Below are 25,901 nucleotides of genomic sequence, written 5' to 3' on the forward strand. Positions count from 1 at the left end.
CAGAAAACCTGACATAACCCGTACAACAATGCGCCCCATCTCCCGTTACTCTTCCCTCACTCATTCTAAGCCAAACAACTTTTCCACACTTGACACAGGGTTCTCACTCATATACTTTGCTTTCCTGAAATCGTCTTCTCACAGATCACACAATCTGGCTCCACAAATTCCTTTGGCTCTATGTTCAAATGTCACCTTATCAAGTGCTCAATAAAATAGCATCTTTACAACCCTGTCTTTCCAACCTTCGTCATTTCCTATTCCCCATATGCCACTGTATTTTTCTCCAGACATTTTATTAACATAATATTTTGCCATTTGCAACAACCTGGATAAACATGGAGGGCACTGTGCTAAGTGAAATAGGTTGAACAGATATGTATGATATCTGTATGATATCACTTACATGTGAAATCTAAAATATACAACTAATGCCTCACAGATACAAAGAACAAACTAGTGGTTACTACTGGGGAGAGAAAAGAGCAGAGGGGCAACATAGGGGTAGGGGAGTAAAAGGTACAGACTTATGTATAAAATATGCCACAAGCATTTACTGTACAATATATATCCAATATAGCCAATATTTTATAGTAACTATGAGAATATAATGTTTAAAAATTGTGAATCTCTATATTGTACATCTGTAACTTGCCACCCCTCAAACTCTGAAAAAAAGACATATTCTTGATATTAAATTTGATATCTTGATATTAAAGTTGATATTAAATTTGAAAATGCAGAAGAACCAGAGATCAAATTGCCAACATCGGCTGGATCATGGAAAAAGCAAGAGAGTTCCAGAAAAACATCTATTTCTGCTTTATTGACTATGTCAAAGCCCTTGACTGTGTGGATCCCAATAAACTGTGGAAAATTCTTCAAGAGATGGGAATACCAGACCACCTCACCTGCCTCTTGAGAAATCTGTATGAAGGTCAGGAAGCAACAGTTAGAACTGGACATGGAACAACAGACTGGTTCCAAATAGGAAAAGGAGTACGTCAAGGCTGTATGTTGCCACCCTGCTTATTTAACTTCTATGCAGAGTACATCATGAGAAATGCTGGGCTGGAAGAAACACAAGCTGGAGTCAAGATTGCCAGGAGAAATATCAATAACCTCAGATGTGAAGATGACACCACCCTTATGGCAGAAAGTGAAGAGGAACTAAAAAGCCTCTTGATGAAAGTGAAAGTAGAGAGTGAAAAAGTTGCCTTAAAGCTCAATATTCAGAAAACAAAGATCATGGCATCCGGCCCCATCACTTCATGGGAAATAGATGGGGAAACAGTGGAAACAGTGGCTGACTTTATTTTTGGGGGCTCCAAAATCACTGCACATGGTGATTGCAGCCATGAAATTAAAAGACGCTTACTCCTTGGAAGGAAAGTTATGACCAACGTAGATAGCATATTCAAAAGCAGAGACATTACTTGCCAACAAAGGTCTGTCTAGTCAAGGCTATGGTTTTTCCTGTGGTCATGTATGGATGTGAGAGTTGGACTGTGAAGAAGGCTGAGTGCCGAAGAATTGATGCTTTTGAACTGTGGTGTTGGAGAAGACTTAATAGTCCCTTGGACTGCAAGGAGATCCAACCAGTCCATTCTAAAGGAGATCAGCCCTGGGATTTCTTTGGAAGGAATGATGCTAAAGCTGAAACTTCAGTACTTTGACCACCTCGTGTGAAGAATTGACTCATTGGTAAAGACTCTGATGCTGGGAGGGATTGGGGGCAGGAGGAGAAGGGGACGCCAGAGGATGAGATGGCTGGATGGCATCACTGACTCGATGGACATGAGTCTGAGTGAACTCCGGGGGTTGGTGATGAACAGGGAGGCCTGGCGTGCTGTGATTCATGGGGTCGCAAAGAGTTGGACATGACTGAGGGACTGAACTGAAGTGACTGAACTGATCTGTCTATTTCCATCAGAATACAAACACTGCCTGTTCCTATGTATTATTTATTATATCCCAGTTCTAAGAATAGTACCTGGCCTAGTAGACAGTGATTAAATATTTTTTGAATCCATTTTTAATTCTGGTAGTCTGTCTTCTTGAAATTCTAACAGATTTGTTTCTTCTAAAATTAATATACTTCTCAAGTAATCAAACATACTATATTCTCTCAAATTTCTTCTACTCATCTAATTGTGTAAACCTTCCATTACAGTGTCTTTGTCACTCCTAGTAAATGTTGGAATTTTAGCCATTAATATGAACAGAACAACAGATATTCAAATACATTGTTTTCTCAAATAAAACACAGGAATTAAAAACAAAAGCAAGGTTAATGTACAGGTTAATCATCTTACCATAAGAGGTCACACATTCATTTATAAAAATCTATTTATCTGTGTGCTAATGTGATTGGAAGAAAACACACAAATGAAACAGAACAGTAGCAACAAAATCATTACTCCCAGTTCCACAACTTCTGAGGAGTTATTTTGAACACATAAAAAATATTTCTGCTGCAATCCAACCAGGTTCCTAAAAATCTTTGTGTTAATGAGTACTCTCTTAACTTCTAAATTTTAGTAGGAAGCTTGGTAGAGATGGTCTTTATTGAAGAAAATATCTCAAAAAGGGTCTTAATGGTCAACTGCTGTATATCATAAAGTGACAATAAGGGGGTTGAAGGCAGCTAGAAGGGGAGAATAAAGGTCTAAACAGAATTGGCTGAGAAGATGGCTGTAATTCGGATAAGGAAGGAAAAAGAAAAGTGGGATCTAATCAAAGAGAAATCTCCCCTTGTACATTATCAAATGTGAAATTTTAGGTTACTATCATATAAATTATAAAGTAAAATGAGTGCTGGCACTTGAGCTAGACTAAAATCCTCCACCATCTCTCCTTAGTTTTCGTAAAACATTGTAGACTTGGAAAGTCTTGTGCTGCTTGTGCTTTGGCAAGAACAGAATAGGTGCAGTGTTGAGTCTGAGGAGAAAAGCTGTAAAGAACATCAGGTCCAGGGGACAAGATGCAGACAGATCAGTGACCATGGGCAAGGGGAGCAGCGGGGAGTGAGGAGAAACACACACTTCACAGAGACTCTGGAAAGAAGCTGGGTTTTCCCACAATGTGAAGGAGCACTAGAGTTTCAGCTTTAGCATCATTCCTTCCAAAGAAATCCCAGGGTTGATCTCCTTCAGAATGGACTGGTTGGATCTCCTTGCAGTCCAAGGGACTCTCAAGAGTCTTCTCCAATACCACAGTTCAAAAGCATCAATTCTTCGGTGCTCTGCCTTCTTCACAGTCCAACTCACATCCATAGGATCTGGGAACTCCCAAGCAACTAAAGTTTGGCTTATACAGAAGACGGGCTTACACACTGAGTCCTCCAGTTACTCCAATGTTTGGACTTGGAAAAATAATAAACAGACTGCATTAGCCTACTAACTCACAAAACTCCTCTTACTGAAAGGCACAGTACTGCCATGAAAAGCTCTCAGCTTTTATTTAATTTCTTGACAGTTTGTCTTCCTCTTTCTACAAAGTATGTGGCTCTCCTTTTCAGTTTTGCCTGGACTTACAGAAAGTTCCAAGTTAAATTTTATACTGAAGCAATGAAAATGCAGGACATAATATCCACTCAATATTAGTTGAACGAGTGAAGGAGATAACAGCAAGATATTAAACTGGATCTATCGTAAATTCAAGGATCATGGCTCTGCCAGAGAAAGTACAGATGGCCTGAAAGTTTTGGATTATAAGAAGACTCAAGAAGTAATTTCTCAAAAGTTGGGATAACTGCTTCCAGAAGAGACTGAAAGGGAATACCTTAGGGTGTCTTTCAGTAATTTAATATCTAGATTATCTCAGCCAGAATCTCTAGTGAAAGTGAAAAGTGAAAGTTGCTCAGTCATGTCTGACTCTCTATGCCCCCATAGACTGTACTGTCCATGGAATTCTCCAGGCCAGAATACTGGAGTGGGTAGCCTTTCCCTTCTCCAGGGGATCCTCCCAACCCAGGGATCAAACCCAGGTCTTCCACACTGCAGGAGGATTCTTTACCAGCTGAGCCACAATGGAAGCCCAATATCTCTAGCAGGTAATGTTGGCAGATCTTTTCTACTGTGAAAGATTTAAATCTCAAAGAGCCTTCTCACAAAAAAAAAAAAAAAAAAAGAGGCTGTTTTTCAAATTTTGTTTGAAAGAAACCCTTGTCTTGCTGCCTTCTTTTGCTTCTTGCTTGTTCCAGTTGTTTTGATTTTCTCAGTAAAATTGCATTGTTTTACTCAAGAAAACTCAAGTCCAGGTTATATCGCACATGCCGAAGAAAAAAACTCAAGTCCAGGTTATATCGCACATGCCGAAGAAAAAAAGATATGCAAAGGAAAATCTATTGGCAAAGACCACTTTTATTTCACTAGCCTCTTTGTCTACTTTCTAATGGTTTTCTTCTTTGATGGAGGAGTTTAGGAATTTAGAAAAGAAACTTTGTTTTTCCTTTCTTTTTGGTGGGGAAAATGTGGTTAGGATGCCTTTTTAACTGAGAAAATTAGATGGTTTTATTCTCAACCATCTATTAATTGTTCATGATAATTTTAATACCTACCTATGGTGTTATTACTTGGGAGGACACTAATACAGAACATTAATAACGTAAATGTACAAATAGAATCTTCTGACATTTGAAGTTCAAATACATTATATATTTTCATCTAAAAGAAGTGTTAGGCTACCTAAGTGGATATGTCAGTTTTGTACAAAACAAACACACACAAAAAAAACCCTCAATTAAATACACATGCCTCAATTAGATACACTTGGGAGACCAGAGGGCTTCCCAAGTGGCTCAGTGGTAAAGAATCTGCCTGCCAATGCAGGAGATGTCTGTTCAATCCCTGGGTCGGGAAGATTCTCTGGAGAAGGAAATGGCAACCCAACCCAGTATTCTTGCCTGGAGAATCCCATGGACAGAAACTCTTTATGGGCTACAGTCCATAGGGTCTCAAAGAGTTAGACATGACTGGGCAAGCACGCACAGGATACCAGAAGGGGCAGCTCTCACAAGAGGAAGAAGAAAATATTTTCTTCTTTTCTGGCAAGAACTTAACCAATAAAAAGACATGCACCGTGTTTACTACAGCCCTCCCAACTTCCCCTTCCTCTCTAAGAAAGCACTCTTCTCCCCTTGCCATGGAGGGACCTGCACACAGCTCACGAAGTTTGCAGACCTCGAAATTCTCTTCTGAATCCAAATCAACCCGTCTTTGCTGGAGGAATAACTGATAGTCAGCTTGTTTTAGGTCAACTGTTTGGTCTTCCTTAATTACTACATGCACTTTCCTTCTGTAAATGATGATTTCTAAAGGAGTCAATTTCATGACTAAAACAGTTTTCATAAATTATCATGCAGAAAAATACATCTTCCATTTTATACTATAACTGAACAACTATTTTATCTCAAAAACATAATATCATTTCAGAAAATTTTAATGGCATCTTTAAAAGGAAGATGAAAGATTAACTCAACATTGACTGAAACCACACATTTAAAAAAACATAGTAGTTTTCAATGTTTTGTAAGCATAATTAAGGAGCATGTTTTGCTTTTTGAAATGTACTTATTTCCTGTCTTCATGTTTCCTAAACTAATGCCTGCATCTACTTTTGGAAAGTAATAATTACTCCACCAAATGGCACTTCTCCAGTGAAATCTCCTATTACCTTTCAAATCTAGTTCTTATGTTCTTCTAGTTTCATTTCCTTTTAATTGAGTAGAATTTCCTGATATGAAAGAGACCTCACATACCACTATTACTACTACCAAATAATAATAAATTTTGAAATGCTATAATATTGGCCATGCATGTTCAAAGAAAAAAATGAATTTCAATTTCCACCTTAGAGTGTGTACATGTGCACAGAAAATCACCTCCAACTGGTGCTGCATGAAGAACTGATTATAAGAGCAAAAAACAAGTAAACTAAACATGTAAACACAAAGAAGTGAATAATTAAAAATGCATAGGGAATTACCAGGAGATACAAACAGCAATGTGGAAAGATCTTTAAGATTTATTCTTGAATAGTACAAGTTCAGGCTGTAAAACATTATATAAATTATGATGCCATTCACAGAAATCACATATATACTCATACCAATATGCACATCAATAAAGTATTGCTCTATTGGTATAGGTATCTATGCCAAAGGTTTTAGTGGTCCTTTGGAGACTGGATGGGGTGGGCAAATGGTAGTAAGTGGGAAATTTTATACAGATCATTTTTATGGTAATAATGAATTATAAATATATTTTAAAATAAAGTGAAAACTGTATACTTCCTCATTTTATACCTAAGTTCCTTTCCCTCAATTTCTAAGTATTCAAAATTAAAGTGTTAAGAATGTTACTCTAATGTATATCAAAATCACAGAGGTATCACCTCACACCAGTCAGAATGACAGTCATCAAAAAGTCTACACATAACAAATACCGCAAAGAGTGCAGAGCAAAGGGAAACCTCCTATGTCATTGGTAGGAATATAAATTGGTGCAGCCACTGTGGAAAACAATATGGAAGTTGCTCAGAAAACTAAAATTAGAATTACCATATGATCCAGCAATCCCAGTCCTGGCATATACATGGAAAAAACTATAATTCAGAAAGATGCATGCACCCCTTTGTTCATAACAGCATTATCCCCAATAGCCAAAATATGGAAAGCAACCTAAATATCCATCAACAGATGAATGGATAAAGAAGATGTGGTGTACACACACACACACAACGGAATACTACTCAGCCATAAATAATGAATAAAATAATGCAATTTGCAGTAACATGAAGGCAACTAGATTCAAACTAACTTAAGCAAGTCAGAAAGACAAATCCCATATGATATCACTTACATGTGGAATTTAAAATATAGCACAAATGAACCTATCTACCAAACAGAAACAGACTTATAGACGTAGAAATTAGACTTGTGGTTGCCAAGGTGGGGAAGGGGAGGGAAAGTGACAGACTGGGAATTTGAGGTTGGTAGATACAAACTGTTACATTTAGAAAGGATAAACAAGGTCCTACTGTATAGCACAGGTAACTATGTCCAATCTCCTGGGATAAATCATAATGAAAAATCATTTTGAAAAGTGCCTATGTGTAAAACTGAGTCACTTTGCTGTACAGCTGCTGCTGCTGCTGCTAAGTCGCTTCAGTCGTGTCCGACTCTGTGCGACCCCATAGATGGCAGCCCACTAGGCTCCCCTATCCCTGGGACTCTCCAGGCCAGAACACTGGAGGGGGTTGCCATTTCCTTCTCCAATGCATGAAAGTGAAGTTGCTCAGTCGTGTCCAACTCTTCACGACCCCATGGACTGCAGCCCATCAGGCTCCTCCATCCATGGGATTCTCCAGGCAAGAGTACTGGATTGGAGTACCATTGCCTTCTCCATTTTTCACCTCTAAATGTCAAATTATCTCAAATACATTTATTAATAGCTGTTATTGCATGCATTCGTAACTGGCACAGGACCTAAAATGTCTCTGACTTGTTAGGGAAGTGTACACATCTGTGGGGACCTACATTTTCTATGGAAACCCATAAATCTACTTCCTTAAATATTTACTTTTTAATTTTATGGTGTATTGATTTCCTCTACTGAAGCCTTTGAAATGTCTGAATCTTGTCACCACAACCAATGAACAAACATCTCTTTAGGGCTTCCCTGGTGGTTCAGACAGTAAAGAATCTGCCTGCAATGCAGGAGACCCAGGTTTGATCCCTGGGTTGGGAAGAGCCCCTGGAGAAGGGAAATGGTAACTACTCCAATATTCTTGCTTGGAGAATTTCATGGACAGAGGAGCTTGGCAGGACAAGAGGAGCTTGGCATGGACAGAGGAGCAGGCAGTCCATGGAGTCACCAAGAGTCGGACACAACTCAGAACCAATGAAAAAACATCTCTCTAGCTATGCTTAAACCAAAAAAAGAGAAAATGCTTTCTTAGAATCAGCATAAATTAATGAGTCCCCCAAACTCTGGTGCGTATTAAGAAAAAAGATTTGAGGCCTTAAATTTCAATGTTTCCTTTTTCCAAAAAACAACTGATAAAACACCCTAGTTCAGTTCAGTCGCTCTGTCGTGTCCAACTCTTTGCGACCCCATGAATTGCAGCACGCCAGGCCTCCCTGTCCATTACCAACTCCCAGAGTTCATTCAGACTCAACGTCCATCGAGTTGGTGATGCCATCCAGCCATCTCATCCTCTGTCACCCCCTTCTCCTCCTGCCCCCAATCCCTCCCAACATCAGAGTCTTTACCAATGAGTCAATTCTTCACACGAGGTGGTCAAAGTACTGAAGTTTCAGCTTTAGCATCATTCCTTCCAAAGAAATCCCAGGGCTGATCTCCTTTAGAATGGACTGGTTGGATCTCCTTGCAGTCCAAGGGACTATTAAGTCTTCTCCAACACCACAGTTCAAAAGCATCAATTCTTCGGCACTCAGCCTTCTTCACAGTCCAACTCTCACATCCATACATGACCACAGGAAAAACCATAGCCTTGACTAGATGGACCTTTGTTGGCAAAGTAATGTCTCTGCTTTTGAATATGCTATCTAGGCTGGTCATAACTTTCCTTCCAAGGAGTAAGCGTCTTTTAATTTCCTGGCTGCAGTCACCATCTGCAGTGATTTTGGAGCCCAGAAAAATAAAGTCTGACACTGTTTCCACTGTTTCGCCATCTATTTCCCATGAAGTGATGGGACCGGATGCCATGATCTTTGTTTTCTGAATGTTGAGCTTTAAGCCAACTTTTTCACTCTCCACTTTCACCTTCATCAAGAGGCTTTTGAGTTCCTCTTCACTTTCTGCCATAAGGGTGGTGTCATCTTCATATCTCAGGTTATTGATATTTCTCCCAGCAATCTTTATTCCAGCTTGTGTTTCTTCCAGTCCAGCGTTTCTCATGATGTACTCTGCATAGAAATTAAATAAGCAGGGTGACAACATACAGCCTTGATGTACTCCTTTTCCTATTTGGAACCAGTTCTAACTGTTGCTTCCTGACCTGCATACAGATTTCTCAAGAGTCAGGTCAGGTGGTCTGGTATTCCCATCTCTTTTAGAATTTTCCACAATTTATTGTGATCCACACAGTCAAAGGCTTTGGCATAGTCAATAAAGCAGAAATATATGTTTTTCTGGAACTCTCTTGCTTTTTCCATGATCCAGCGGATGTTGGCAATTTGATCTCTGGTTCCTCTGCCTTTTCTAAAACCAGCTTGAACATCAGGAAGTTCATGGTTCACGTATTGCTGAAGCCTGGCTTGGAGAATTTTGAAGATTACTTTACTAGCATATGAGATGAGTTCAGCTGTGCAGTAGTTTAAGCATTCTTTGGCATTGCCTTTCTTTGGGATTGGAATGAAAACTGACCACAAATGAGGTACTGATTAATTGTACTAACCAACACATTAGAATATCAGAACAATGAAGTGTAAAAATCTCCAAAGTCAAAATCTCTTATGTCATCTATAAATGCACATTATCTTCTGGACCACAGTCACAATTAGTGTGATGAGATATTCACAACAGGAGACATATAGAGGTTTTTCCACATCATTACCAATCTTGGGTATATGTTTACAGAAAGGAATAGACATGAGTATAGTAGAATTCATAAAAAAAATTAAATGTTCACAGGATATGACTCAACTATGTTATTTTGCTCTTGGAGACTAGTTGAAAATTTTATTTCCTAAGTTTTGCATATAATTTGGGCTTCCCTGGTGGCTCAGATGGTAAAGCGTTTGCCTGCAATGCGGGAGACCCGGGTTCAATTCCTGGGTTGGGAAGATCCCCTGGAGAAGGAAATGGCAATCCACTCCAGCACTCTTGCCTGGAAAATCCCATGGATGGAGGAGCCTGATAGGTTACAGTCCATAGGGTCACAAAGAGTCGGATATGACTGAGCGACTTCACTATAGTGACTAATATCTCCAACACTTAAGGCTTCCCTGGTGATCTAGTGGTTAAGAATCCATCTTCCAATGCAGGGGACATGGGTTCAGTCTCTGGTCTGAGAGGATCCTACATGCCTCTGAACAACTAGGTCCACAAGCCACAACTACTGTAGCCTAGGAACTTTAGAGCCTGTGCTCCACAAGAGAAGGTACTGCAAGGAGAAGTCCAAGAATCAAAATAAAGAGTAGACTCTGCCTACCACAAGAGAATGCCCGTGCTCAGCAAAGACCCAGCACAGCCAAAAATGAAATAAATACATTTTTAAAAAATAAACAAAACAAAATCTCCAACACTCAATTCACGGCATGATGAATTGGTGCATTTCTAATGTCTTGTGGCAGAATCAGACAGTTGTGCACACTCTCATTCATTCTCCCCAGTCTCTGTAATGTCCCATTACCAAGTTTAAGGTGGCAATGTGCCCACCCAAGGGACTACATTCCTTACCTCCTTATGCTGGTGTGGCCAGTTGGAACAAGAACAAATATACCAAAATACTGTGTGAACACATTTTAGCAAGTTTCCTTAAGGAGGAAGTGAGCTTTTTCTTAATCATGCTGGTTTGCATTCAGTTAGCCAGTCCATTCTAACGGAGATCAGTCCTGGGTGTTCTTTGGAAGGAATGATGCTAAAGCTGAAACTCCAGTACTTTGGCCACCTCATGCGAAGAGTTGACTCATTGGAAAAGACTCTGATGCTGGGAGGGATTGTAGGCAGGAGGAGAAGGGGACGACAGAGGATGAGATGGCTGGATGGCATCACCGACTCGATAGACGTGAGTTTGAGTGAACCCCGGGAGTTGGTGATGGACAGGGAGGCCTGGCGTGCTGCGATTCATGGGGTCGCAAAGAGTCAGACATGACTGAGTGACTGAACTGAGACATACTTTAACCCATTGTTCTATTGTGCAACTGTATGTGTTATTTTGTTTGGGAGTAGAAATAAAACCTTTGGATGGCAGGGAAGGAGTGGCATCAGCTTTAGTCTTTTCAGGAATTAAACCCACATTTGTTACAGCAGATACATACGCTATTACTTCCATATACTTACTATTTTTACCTTTCATGATGTTTGTTTTCTGCTTTACTAGGTAAGATCTGGCTTCTATTCCACCAGTTTTCCCTGTGCTACCCTTTTTTACCGTTTGCTCCAAGCTAATTGTGTTCAGGTGGTCTGACATCCTATTTTTATGCCCCTTTTCACTGCTTTGCCCATGATTTTGCCCCCTTTACCAATTTAGTCACCCTTCAGATCTTATTCCTAAGTTTACTTCCCTCACTGAGTAAGATGCACTGGATACATAGTCTGGACATATAGCATACCTTTCTGCATAGAACTTAGAATAGTTGTACTTATTTTGTTAACTGGTGAAATTACATGTTTAATGTATTTCTCTCCAACTAGATTTTAAATTCCATTAAAATATCATCTGCATCTTTTTTGGTAATCTGTTTTTTCCTAGTGCTCAACACAATTCATGTTCCAGAGTGAGCACTTAGTAAATAAAGAGAATTTCTTATCCATGTTAATAAACCTGATAACTACATGAAGTGGGACCAGCAAGGAGAGAGGTGCCTACAAATGTAACACACCTGTACTCTAAAAGCAACTGCAAGGAAGCAGAGATTACCTACACTGACATTCTCAACTCTAAAAGTGTGTATAAGTTGTACTTTTCAATGGAACCGAATAATTTTGCAAAATTAATACTGAATTGTGAAGACAGCAAAGCTATCCTCTTGAAGAGAATGAAAGAAGATCCAGTGAAAGACAAGTGAAATTACTTGGAAAGTAAACCTAAGTTGAAGAGAATAAATAAATTTAATTCAAGGAAAATTTTGGACTTTTTTCTGGTCTGTGCCCCATCTTCCCTAGCCTCATTCCCTTTATAAATTACTACCAGTTATCCTGCTAAATAGCACTCCTGGTTATGTCACATCTTTGTAAAATCTTTTAGAGGTTCTCCATAGACCACAGCAGATATATCACTGTGTACTGTTAAGAATACTCACAAAATGAAGAACTATAATTTTTATCATTCATTCTTAATGGATTTTATTGTTAGATGTTTGGAGAGTAGCTTTCTATTTACAGTTTTAAATAATTCACAGCTCAAAGCAATCAGCATGGATTTTAAAAGACTTTGAAAGAGTCCAGGTATCTATACTTTAATGCCTCACATTCCACAAGAACTGGCAATCTGATTCTTAGCTGGATTATTCTCATGTACAATGTCTTCATTTTCAGGAGGTGAAATCGTGCGTGACAAACTAATTTTCTTCATTATGTTACAGGATACTCTAAGTATTACCAAGAGAGATTGCAGAGAGTAAATCAATTTAAGTGTGAAGAACAATACAATGAAAATTTAGTTTCAGATCATACTTTGGGAATAAACCTAAACACCTACTCTTTTAATTGTTAAACATAATTTGTCTGTGGTTGTTGGGGGTTCCAGTACAAGATGGTGATGCAGGAGTCCCAGGAGGCTCTTGGACTCATCTCTATCCACAAACACACCGAATCTGTAGCTACATACTGAAAAACTTCCTCTGAAGAAAAGCTAAAAACCAAGCAACTCATTTGCATAGGCTAATAAGAGAAAGCTCACAGTGAAGCTGGTGGGAGAATGTGGAACACAATCTCACCATAAATGCCACCCATAGAGCAGAGACCCACAATCTGGAGCGAACTCAATCAGGAGCTTTTCTCCCTGTGGAACAAAGGGTTTGAACCCCACACTGAGCACCTCAACTTTTAAGACCTGCAGCTGAGAAACAAGTCCCTAAAACATCTGACTTTAAAACCCCACCTCCACAAGACTACTACAAACTAAGAAACGCTTTTAAATGGCTCATTTGACTCACCTGACCAAGGGCTCAATGCACAGGCTGCCAAACCAGAAACTTCAGATTTAAGTGAACAAGACTCCAGCCTTGCTTGCTTATCTTAAAGCATTAGCCTGAGGGGCAGGCATCTAACTGAGTTCACATCCAAGGACCTGCTGGCTGGTGGCACTGCCTTCAACAGTCCCTCTTCCTTGCTCTGTTGCTCTGTCCAGCAGGCACCATCTTTTTTTTTTTTTTTTTTAAGCATTGCTTTCTGGGTCCCCTCCAACATTCTGCTTAGGTGTTTTTTCCCCAGCTGGAGCCACTTACATGCTCCACCCCCTGCCTCCTTTTATCTATAGCAGACACCATCTTTTTATTTATTTTTTTTTAATTCTAAGCTTTTTTCTTTTTCTTTTTTCACCATGGTGCCTTCTACACTCTCTCTATGCCTTCCTCCTAAACATAAATACCTCTCAGAGGGGAGTTTAACACACATCTAGTGCCCCCGGTTTGGGGAGGGGTGGGGTGGGCGGCCGCTCAGGGGACATCCCTTAATTGCTTGGCTCAGGAGGCCAGGGGGATATATGATCCTGGGCTCAACCAGAGAACCATTTCTTGGCCAACCACCACCCTCGGGCACTGCACAGAGACCAGAATGAAAGACCAGTCTTTCTGAGGAAAAGGCCTACTTACCTCTCCTGGAGCTTTGGCTTGAGGGGCAGACTTCTGGTTCAAAGCACCGCTTACCACCTAGGAAGGGCCTGGGTGGGGGTCTGTACGAAGACAGTTATACAGGCAGTCTTTGCGCTCTCCCTCTGCCTTGCTCCAGCTCCCTTGTGTGTCCCCTAAAAGAATTTATCTCCTTGTCCAACAACCCAAGTTTTCCGCCTGGTACCAGAGAACACTTCTACATTGCCTTGGCTCTGGTGGCCAATGGGGCTTATGCTTGTGGGTCCCACAGGATTTCAATCAAGGGAAAAGGAGTTCTTAAAGGGCTACCGCCTGCAGGGCACAGCAAAAGGCAACAGAAACAGGAGATCAGTCTTTCTATGAAAGGACCCTGTTCATTTACTAACAGGTTTTCTGAGAGTCTCTCACAAAATACTCATCTAAGGGTTGAGTGTAATCCTTTCCAAAGACCTCAGAGGACCGGTGCTATGTCTTCCACTCTCCAGAGCATCCCAGACATATCCATAGTTAATAATACTCTACTGCATATTTAAAAGTAGCTAGGAGAAGGGGTCTTGCAAGTTCCCATCATAAGAAATAACTATGTGTGCTGACAGATGTTACCTAGACTTATTGCAGTAATAATTTTGCAATATACACAGATATCAAGTCATTATAATGTATACCTGAAATTAACATAATTTTATCAATTATATTCCAATTAAAAAAAAGAATAATTTGTGGGAGCTGCACACTACTTACTGGTGATAGCAATGATCATAAATACAGGCTCCAGCTGATGAGTTGCAAGTAAGGATGAGAACTTTGTGGGCACTCAATAAGCCCTTGTTGATAAGAACACTGTTTTTGCTCCAGTATAATTGCCTAGTCATTTTTACATACAATGATGGAAGTTCTCAGCAGACCTCTGACTGAGGACTCATTAGATATGATTAATGGCCTATATATATATATATATATACACACACACATATACATAAATTATCTTCTTTTAGAGCAGAATTTCAAGAAGACAATTTAGAGGACATCCTTATTGATAAAATAATTATTATTTTTTTCTTTTCCAGCAATATCCTCAGTATTTTAAAACTAACTTCAGATAGCATAACTAGAATATTAAAAAATAATCCTTGACAAGAAAGTTCTCATGAAAAATATATCAATTCTTCTTCAGAGTTTAGGGAATAGAAAACACAATTTTATACCACAAAATATTTGAAATGTTAGTATTCCAGAAGTTCTGAATTTGTATGACAAAAGCTTACCTATGACCAAAGAAAACTTATCTTCCAGGTAATGAAAAGCAAATCAAATGAGCAACTACAAGTAATACAAACAACACATTTATTTAGAAAAATAAACTGAAAATGCTGTTTGTGTAGTACATTTCCCCATGAGGCATAGATAAATGGCTATAAAAATCTCTTATATGTCAAATACAAATTACAAATGATTTTGTTAAGAGAACAAATAGATGTTCAACACAGATGTTTAGTGTACAGTTCACTGTATTTGACTTCTTCGCTGTAAATGATATAAAATGATCCTCACTAAAAAAAAAAAAAAAAAAAAACAATTTTTGATCCCTTTTTCATTCGTTGGACCACCCTGATGCTTTTTCATTATTATTCTGTAGTTCTTTAATCTGAGACAAGTCCATTTTTTTATAACTGATTTTTTTTTTTATAGAAGAAAGAGAAATCAATGCCTGGAGAATTCTTACATGTTTCCTTTTTGGACTCCTGCAAGAAACTGTTTGTTGTGGTCTCAAAACTCATGGGACCATCTGTGCAAATAACAGCACACATCATTACCCTGAATGGAAGTGACAGTGCAAATAGTAGAAGTGCGTTGGGAAGTAATCAGTAAGAACTGACCTCCCCTCTCTCAACCAGTATGGAGTGAAGGATCGAATGCAGAAACTTTTCAAGCAATTGACAACAATACTCTTACGCCATTATGGCTTTGAAGGTGTACACAAGATGACAAATGTCCTCTCTGTTTGCAAACAACAACATTCTGTCCTTATACTGTTCATTGCGGCAATATTCCTCTGTTCAGTTTTTGTTGTGTATGTTTTTGTTTTGTTTACATATTTTGAAATGCTGAGTAATTCTAGCTATAGACACCTATTTCTATACTTTCACCTTCCCAAACGTTACATCAATTTATAATTTACTGGCTTAATTACTAAATATAAACTTTGGGAGGTTCACATCTGGGGATAATTTCAATGATAAAGTGAGATGAATTTTGTTTGTTTGCTTTTTGGTTTTTTGTAGGCTTGCTTATTTAGTCTTTTTCATTTCTTTTTTTTTTTAATCTTCTTGGTAATTTCTGAGTGAAGACATTTAAGGCTGTGGCTTTTTTTTTTTTTGCCCCCAGGGCTCTGCTCATGGCTGTCAGACTAGAGGCAGATAGTTTTAAGCAGACCATATCAGTGATCATTTGTGCTCCAAGTTGAGGGGTTTGCTGCTCCAAGATGGACAATTTTCTGGTTATTTCAAAATTAGATCTGGCCTCAAGAAGTCATAGTGATGAATCTGAAGTGAGAAAAATGAACTGACATGCCTCCAAATAAAGGTATTCCTTCCAACCTGAAGGAGCTGTCAGAAAAAAGAAAACAAAAGACAAAATATCAGTTTAAATAGCAAGTATAGTTTAATAAAAGATATAAAAATTATTTAAAATGAAGAAATAATTTGTTAGTAGTATGCAATTTAAATTTCTTTGAATTATTAAGGATTTTACTTTAAAAGTATAATCACATTTTGAACATATATTCCATTTAAATCTTATATATAAAAACAATATTTGATAACAGTCATCAAAATTTAGTAGCACCATGTTTATATTTCAATTAAAAGATCTCTTACCTCTGACAGTTTTTAAAACTTAGGATAAATTTGTCCACTTGTACCAAGTTCTCAAAAGAGTTCATAAATTTTAAGACAATAAACTTTTCAACACGCATCACCCTCAAAACAAAGTTAATCAAGAAATCAGACCTATTAAGGTAGGACCTTCATTTTCAATTACCAAACAGTATTTTCAAAACATTTTGCCTAATGTAATGTTTCATTGCAATTTATATAGTCTAAATATATTATCAAACTGCCAAAAGACACCCTTTTTCATGATATACCACAACTGCCCAAGAACTAGCCTTTCTTTAGAATCTATGGTACCTTCAAATTAGCACCTTAAAATAACGTATATCCACATTTGTAATTAATGAATAAATTTTTCTGAAAACATTGGAAAATAAAACCTAGCCATAATTTTCACCCTGCCTTCCTGACATCAAACAGGCTCAGCACCACTAATGTCAAGCAAGTATGGTATTCTCTTTACATTATGATATAATAGAGAATATTTCTGCAATAATTTATTATAATAGATCCCAAAAGTTATTAAAATAAATCTTGGGCCATAATTGAACAGCAAATTATTGGAAATCTCAGAGACATAGAGTAATGGTTTTAAGTGTATTTTTAATCCCTTAAATCCATCTGAGACCCCCCTGTTTTAAACCTTTTCATTTGAGGGTAGGTGAGGCCCAAGTTCAAGATATTTTCTCCAATACACAGACATACATATAGACAACAGCATAAATCTTTTAGTCCTTCTGTGAGAGACCCTTAATCATTACCATTCTATTGGACGAATTAGAATTATTTTCATTTTTACTCTCAACTACCAAGATACAGTTCCACAATGAAATAATGTAAATAATCAAAATGAAAAAAATAATGCTCTCACTCAACTCTAAGATTAAAACTAAAGAAGTCACCCAACATAATTAGTAAATGTGTGTTGAGGACTTAATCTGGCTCATCATTAAAGATGTTTTATGAAAGAGAAGTCATAGAAGACAAGCTTTTGTCATGTAGTTGTTTAGGATGATGTGAGACTGTATCAGTACAGAGGAGTGGAGAAGGCTGGACTGAACTGGCCTAACCTGTACTCAGTGCAACATGGCTTGTATCTGCCTGTGTCATTTTGTATCACCTAGAAATATAAGTCCTTTATATATGTTTTTCTTTTGCTTATATAGAGGCAATTGGCATTCAAATAATTACTAACGTATTAGCAACAGTTTACAATAATTAAACTTTCAGTTTTACTATTAAAAGCATGCAAAATACACAAAGGTGACTTTCTACAAATATATAGGAACATAATTCATGTACTTGGGACCAAGACAAAAGTCAGTGTACCAATTATATTGTCATAGCTCTGTGATATCGGAGAAGGTGATGGCACCCCACTCCAGTACTCTTGCCTGGAAAATCCCATGGATGGAGGAGCCTGGTAGGCTGCAGTCCATGGGGTCGCTAAGAGTCGGACATGACTGAGCGACTTCACTTTCACTTTTCCCTTTCATGCATTGGAGAAGGAAATGGCAACCCACTCCAGTGTTCTTGCCTGGAGAATCCCAGGGATGGGGGAGCCTGGTGGGCTGCCATCTATGGGGTCACACAGAGTCAGACACGACTGAAGCGATTTAGCAGTAGCAGCAGCTCTGTGATATAGAACTCCTTAGTAGGCTATATCATTATTTATTACAGCTTATTGAAACTGGTAAAACAATCTATCGTTCATTCTAAAATATGTATTCACCTTCCATTGTATATCAAATATGCTATAGGAATCAGAGATATAAAAATGCAATCTCCTGCCCTCAAAAAGATTAGTACCAAAAGGTAATAGTCATAGTAAAAGAAGAGTTGTGTCATAAAATATATTTAACGAATGGGAGCATGCGAGTAGAAGCCTACAGAAAAAGGCATTTGAACTGAGACTTGATGGATGGGTTGGAGTTTGCAAAAGTGATATGTTGCTATTTATTATGAAATGTAAGTATTGTAGATGGAGAGAACTGCATGGGCAAAGATGCAGAAGCAGGGGATAGTGTAGTACCTTTAATATTGTATAGCATAGAAGTGGAGGGAGAAAATATGAGGCTAGCAGGAGCCAAAAATGTCTTTTTATTCTATGTGAAAATATTTAGATTTTTATCTTAAATGCAATAGGAACCACTGGAAAATTCTGATGAGAAGAGTGGCTGGAGGAAATGTGGAAAGTACAACGCAAGGGAAGAGGGATGCATATGGCAGACATTTACAGAAAAGCAATGGCAAAGCCATCGGCTGAAAGCAACAACTAATAATTCCAGTTGCAGATGCTTTTTTAGTGGCAAAATGAAGAGAGAAAAATAACTCATTCTTTCTTTCTTCATTGGGACAGGGTTTCATTCATTTTCTACCTATTTATGATAAGAGCAAACATTATGAAACTTTCCTTGTTCCACCAAGTTTTCATGGAAGCAGATACTGCCTCTGAGCCCTAAGTGATCATACATTTAAAGTAGAGAATAAAATCTTCTATTCAATAACTAGTACATGTCTAAGTCCTCGATTAGATTCTAAGATTGGGTATTAAGGAACACATTTAAGTCTTGCTGAGTTTTGAAGATACATTGCCAATATCCAGGCCTTTCACTGTATGGTATTAGATATCAATTCAATCTGTTAATCTCAGACTCAAATATTTCCTCCCACTAAAGAAAACCCCAAATAACATTTTGTGTATAATTTCACAATTAAAATTTTTCATTCATTTTCATTATTACAGGTCTTAAAATACAAACATTTTTAAATCTCAGCATTCTCTTTTTTTTTATGTCTGCTTCGAATATGGAAACATGTAATACACCATCACAATTACACAAGTTAAATAAATTTACTCAGCAGTGAAATATGAAACATAAATAACATATACCAAAATTTTGTATAATCAATAAATTGAAGTGCTCATGGAAATGCTTTCTGATCCATTCTTCAGATTGGTGGGTTGTTTCATTCTTTTTAAAATTTTTAGGCTTTAAGTCATTAAATGTCAAATTACTTTATGTAAGTAGCATCTTAAGTGACTGAGAACATTTCTACACAGCAAGAACAACAAGATTTTAAAATGTCAAAGACAGCAAATAATGCTAAAAAAAAATTGAAAATATTACATAAATTTTGTCCAAATAGAAGTGTCTTATGATTCTATATCTATGTGAAACTTGTAATTTTTATGATTCTTTCCTTTATATTTCTTAAATATAAATACATAAATTTTATATAAATGTGTACTATTCTAAAATATAGTTTATAAAAAAATAAGCATTTATATATAAATATATATTATGTACATATATATATAATTTAAAATATTTTAAACCTAGGGATAATGTGTCATGTTTCATGAGTCTGTTTAATTTTAAGAAGTAGTAACTATGAAGAAATCAAAGTCATTTCAATAAAATCTGTCTTATTTCCCCCAAACTGTTAAACTGATAGCAGCAAGATAAAGTCAAACAAAGATGTATGAAGTACCTATTCTAAGGAAGATATTAGGCCAAGCATGGAAAATTGAGAATAAAAACTTAGATTTCTCTTATATCTAAACACAGAGCTAAATACTTTCTCATATTATTTAATCACTATATCAAGCTATGAAATAGATAGTGGTGGTTTAGTCGCTAAGTCACAACTCCATGGACTGTAGGCCTGCTAGGCTCTTCTGCTCATGGAATTCTCTAGGTGAGAATACTGGAGTGGGTGGACATTTCCTTCTCCAAGGGATCTTCTGGGCCCAGGGATTGAACCCATATCTCCTGCATTGCAGACAGACTTTACCGCTGAGTCAGCAGGGAAGCCCCTAATGAAGTAGATGGTCTAACCAATTTCCAAGTATGGACATTCTGGCTCTGGTGAGACTAAATCAAGGTCAGCACTACAACCTGAAGCCAAATTCACTATCCCTATGCCATTTGACACTATCGCTATAGAGATGACTATTTGTTAAACAGAGTAGGATCCACATAGACTGAAATATTTGCTATCTGAGCCTTTATAAAAAAAGTTTGTCCATCCTGGTTGAATCTATCTAACTTGTCTGTTGTAGTATTACTTATGAATCTAACTTCATATTTTCCAAATGGATTGCCAACTATTTTAACTATGGTTACTGAATTATCTAAATCTTACTGTGTTTTGATATTCTATTGTTATCATTAAACAATTCACATACATACATGATGTATGTCTGGACACTAGTCATCTCCAGTATACATTTCAGATTCAGATGTCTTTTTCTTTTAGCAAAATTTTAAAATTCTATGGGTCAGCATGGGATTTATAAACTAATTGGGGCAGAATTGACATCTTTATTACAATATTAAAGTATTAATATGAGGAACTTATTGGATCATCACAACTATTTAGACTCCCAGATTAGGTTGCTCAGTACTATTTTCTTCATAGGCATCTTTAACATTTCTTGTTCAATTTATTCCTAGATAGTATATAGCTGTTGTTTCTATTATGCTAGAATATCTTAAATCACATTTTGTGTTAATTACTGGTATAGAAGACTATGTTGAATTTTTAAATATCCTTATATCTAGCTAATTTAATTACTTTCTCTTATTGGTACTAATACATGAAGTGAAGTGAAATGAAAGTCGCTCAGTCATTTCCAACTCTTCGCAACCCCGTGGACTATACAGTCCATGGAATTCTCCAGGCCAGAATACTGGAGTGGGTAGCGGTTCCTTTCTCCAGAAGATCTTCTCAACCCAGGAATGGAACCCAGGTCTCCCACATTACAGGTGGATTCTTTATCAGCAGAGCCACCAGGGAAACTAATAGGTTTTCACCAATTCTCTTGGATTATCAAGATAAATATTCATATCATCTATAAATACTGTTTCATCTTCTTTTCAAAGTTTAGACCTTTTGTGGTTTTTATTTTTGTCTTTTTTCATTTGTTTAGTATCTCTAGTAAAATGTTAAAACAGTGTCAGTGATAGAAGTGGTTCATAAATTTTTTTTTATTATCATGCCTATAATATGGGAAAGTCTTGACTGCTTTTTGTTTTCTTCTCTTGTTATTGTTTTTAAAAATGTTTCTTGAGGCTTTTGGTTATTTATGTTTTTTCTATAAAATTAACTGTTCTACCTACACTGAAACATAGAAACCCTTCCCTTTAAGTGCTTTTCCTTCTGATTCCTAAAGTTCCTCATTTATTTTTTTCTTCCTCATCTTCAATGGCATGATAGACTGAGTAGTTGTATCCCTCCAAAATTCATACATTGAAACCTAATCCTCAATCAAAAGGCCATTCGGAGGTGTGGCCTTTTGGAGGTGACTAAGTAATGAGGGCAGAACCCTCACGAATGGGATTAGTACTCTTTTTTTTTTTTTTTAACTTTACAATATTGTATTGGTTTTGCCAAATATCAACATGAATCCACCATAGGTATACACGTCTTCCCCATCCTGAACCCTCCTCCCTCCTCCCTCCCTGTACCATCCCTCTGGGTCGTCTCAGTGCACCAGCCCCAAGCATCCAGTATCGTGCATCGAACCTGGACTGGCAACTCGTTTCATATCCTCTATGACCCACAGTGGGATTAGTACTCTCATAGAGAAGACGACAAAGAGCGCTCACCCATTCTGTCATTTAAGAAGTACAGGGAGAAGTAGTAACCAGGAATTGGGCTTTCACCAGACTCTGAACCTGCAGGTGCCTTGATCTTGGACTTCTTGGCCTCCAGTTGTGAGAAATAAATGTTTGTTGTTTAGACCACCCAGTCTAGTATTTTTGTTGACCCCAGTCCTAACTTTTTAGACATTTGGCAAAAAGAATTATGTTGACATTCTTTTCAAAATAAAACAAATTATTTTTAATCAAATCTTCTTTCATAGTTTGATACTTTTTGTTAATTTTGTTTTTGTTTTTATTAGTTTTTCTTATCTACTTTTCTTGAGATCATTTTATTATTCTTTTTTCAATTTTCTGAGTTACACTATAGCTGTCATTTTGAATTTTATTGCATTGTAAGTCAGAGAATAAGGCCTGTTTGGTAATTCAAATTCCTAATATTTGTGTTTTCTAATATGAATGGAGGGATGGCAAGATATTTTTTCCTTCTTTATGAAAAGAAATATGACCTTGAGAGAACTTTCTAGCTTAGTTTCCATGGAAACCTATGTCAGCTGTATTATCAGGCTACATTGCTTATCATAAAAATAAGCCCTGAAAAAAAAAAAAATAAGCCCTGATTTGTAAACTGAATCTGGTCTGGGGGGCCTGTGGATGACTATAAATACCTTGTAGAATTTGAGTGAGGTACATTTTTGTAACTGGTGATATTTTTTGCTTATGGGCTATTATAAAAGATACCGACTCCTATCTGGGACATGGGAAATATTAGAATAGGTCTCATTCTTACCCATGATCTCATATTTATACCTGAGCTGTCATTTCACAGTACTGGAGAAAGACTTTAGCCCTAGACACTTGTGGGAACTGCCATGTTAAAGAATCACCTGAATGTGCTCAACTGATTCACTTGGTTTATTGCATTACAGCCTTCTAATGGAACCATTGTCAAGTGTGGCCTGTTAGGGTCATGTGAGACTGACTGTCCAGTTGAGCCTAAAACCAGTACTGGGTATTGTACACATGGAGGTTCTTTTTCATCCATGCATTTATAAAAATGTAATTGGCTTCAATATTCTGTGATGTATAGAAGGCTAAGCATAGTCAGGAGAAGGCTTAAGGGAAAACTGTGTACCCCCTGCATCTTGTACTATAGTCTGAAGATGTAACTAACACCTGAGTCCCCTCTGGATGATGCCAGAGTTGTCTTAGTCATGATATGCCTACAATAATGAAGTCTGATGCAAGGGAGAATTTTGAATGAGATTAAATAACACTCTTTCAGAAAGAATTAATAAAAATGAACAAGCCACTATAGCAAAAGAAGTTGGACAGAGTTTTTTTTTTTTTTTTTTTAATATGTGCAAAAAAAAATGTTTCAAAAACCTTTTAATAAGAATTCTGAGGCAATCTTTTTCTCAAAAGATAGGTAAGCAATGTGTAACCTGTTTGAAAGAGAATGTAGATGAAGCATTCTAGAACATAGATAAGAAGACCTAGGTGGGCTTTTAAAAACATGATGTGACATTTCCTCTCACTCATGTAGCATGCTTTATATTCTGCCCATGTATTGGGTCCAAGTTATAAAAAGTTGAATTGTTTTAGTTATTACACAGATACACATATAACTTGGTCTAAAGCAATTAAATTAGGAAAAGCCAGTTATGGATGTACTTCATTGTCATCTTTACGTTCCATTAAACATCTAGCTAGTTTGGCGTAACATTTTAGTCCATGCTTCACAAACTATGAATACTGAGAAAATTACCTTGAAAATGTTTATTCTGATATGAAGAAAAGCATACTGCTAATTCCAGCATCATGTTTTACATTGGCACAACTAATTTCTTCTTATGAATTATCTATGACATTTTCTAAAATAGAAGTTTGATTCTCTGATAGCTTTCCTGTTTTTCATATCCCAGAGCAGTGCAGATCCTGACTAAGAAATCTGTAATTCCATGAGCAGGACACACTGAACAAACTATGTAATAATGGACTTACTGGGGATATTTAGTAAGTACGTGTGTGCCTGACCAAGCAACAGTTTAGAGAGGCGACATTCAAGCCTTTAGGAACAGATGTCATTTTCTAAAATACCTGATACCCTAAAAGACCATGCACCTCAGAATTTCCCTTCTCATCTGAGCTATTGTATCAGACATGACATTCAATAATCTATTTGTAAATTACTAAGTCTAGTTCCAAAATATGCAGAGTCCAGTGAAAAATAGAATGAATGTCCCTTGTGCAAAAAGCAAGAACAAAAGCTCTGTCCTCTCCTCCCTAGTCTTTCTTTTGTGTGCTATCTAATGTCATGCTCTTCTGAGATAGGTTGAATGCAGACTCGCACAAGCTTTACCTTGCAAATAAGAGCACATCACACGGCTGCCAGTGTTTTGGCCTCCACCAAGCCAAAGGGCGGCAATGATCTTGGCATGTGGGGGGAAGTGGGTAGCCTGGAGCTCATCCTGGTGGGTGGTGAATGTAGAACCACACCTGAGGGAAAGCTTCAAGCCCCAGAACATTCTCTATTATCCTAACAGACTGTACTTATGCAACACAAATTCAAAGATAAAAATTACAAGACAATGACTGCAAAGCATTAAACCCCAAGCTTAAGGCGGTATGTGGGCACATTGCGGGGCGGGATGCTTCTGAAGACATGGCCCTATGCAATTGCAATGGTCACACACCCATGATTGAAAGTTGTCCCAAATAGACTGTTTCATTGGCCCCACTCCAAGCTTAAGGAGTTAAGCTTTGAAATTCAGAATAGCCCCAAGCACATGTCTGCTGCTGCTGCTAAGTCGCTTCAGTCGTGTCCGACTCTGTGACCCCATAGACGGCAGCCCACCAGGCTCCCCCGTCCCTGGGATTCTCCAGGCAAGAACACTGGAGTGGGTTGTCATTTCCTTCTCCAATGCGTGAAAGTGAAAGTGAAGTCGCTCAGTTGTGTCTGACCTTCAGCGACCCCATGGACTGCAGCCTACCAGGCTCCTCCATCCATGGGATTTTTCAGGCAAGAGTACTGGAGTGGGGTGCCATTGCCTTCTCCGAAGCACATGTCTAGCTTTGTCTATTACTATGTTCTGTTAGCTTCATTTTTTTCTTCAAAAGCAACTACATAAGAACAATGCACATACCTATATAAGGATTTACATGAAATAAGCTTATTTACATAAATAAGCTAAAGATACACCTTAAAATGTTTACATGACATGGCAACGTCTTAGCAAATGGTCACTTTATTGTAAGTAAATTATTAGTGCCCACTTGCTAAGATGTTTTTTTGTTTTTTTTTCATAGAAAAATAGAATCTTTATCTAGTGTGTAAACTAGCCATCCAAACGTTACCTTCTAAAATAAGGACATACTTTGTAAAATTCATGTATAATATATAGTGTTAGTGAAAATCACTCAGTCATGTCCGACTCTTTGCAACCCCATCTACTGTAGCTGGCCAGGCTCCTCTGTCCATGGAATTCTCCAGGAAAGAATACTGGAGTGAGTAGCCTTTCCCTTCTCCAAGGTATCTTTCCAACAAAGGGATCAAACCCATGTCTCCCACATCATAGGCAGATTCTTTACCAGCTGAGCCACCAGAGAAGCCCAAGAATACTGGAGTTTGGTAGCCTATCCCTTCTCCAGTGTATCTTCCTAACCCACAAATCGAACTTGGGTCTCCTGAATTGCAAGTGGATTCTTTACCAGATGAGCTACCACAGAAGCCCATAATATATAAGTACTGGACAACTGAATATGGGGAAATTCTCTAAGAAAATTAGCAATAAATATAAATAAAAATATAGAAGTTTTCCTATCCATAGAATATCTGCATCTGCACAGCAGAAAACACTTTGTTATCATGTTAAACTTTAGATTTCTTTTTTCACATGT

General features: G+C 37.6%; 1 protein-coding gene across 9 annotated transcripts in view; it reads right to left on the reverse strand.

Annotated features, from left to right (window-relative positions):
- PRR16 (proline rich 16) overlaps window positions 1-25,901 on the reverse strand; it is a 1,143,323-nt gene that overhangs the window by 67,605 nt on the left and 1,049,817 nt on the right. For 8 of the 9 annotated variants that reach the window (XM_086410721.1, XM_086410723.1, XM_086410722.1 and 5 more), the window contains one exon: window positions 14,829-16,107. The gene's annotated coding sequence lies outside the window, so the exon portion shown is untranslated. Of the gene's footprint in view, window positions 1-13,504; window positions 16,108-25,901 lie in introns of those variants that run through there. The other variant, XM_086410719.1, reaches the window with a different exon arrangement.

The sequence above is a fragment of the Bos grunniens genome, chromosome 7 (genome assembly GCF_055505025.1).
Source record: "Bos grunniens cultivar Pamir isolate PY7600 chromosome 7, Bosgru_T2T1.0, whole genome shotgun sequence".
Classification (NCBI taxonomy): Eukaryota; Metazoa; Chordata; class Mammalia; order Artiodactyla; family Bovidae; genus Bos; species Bos grunniens.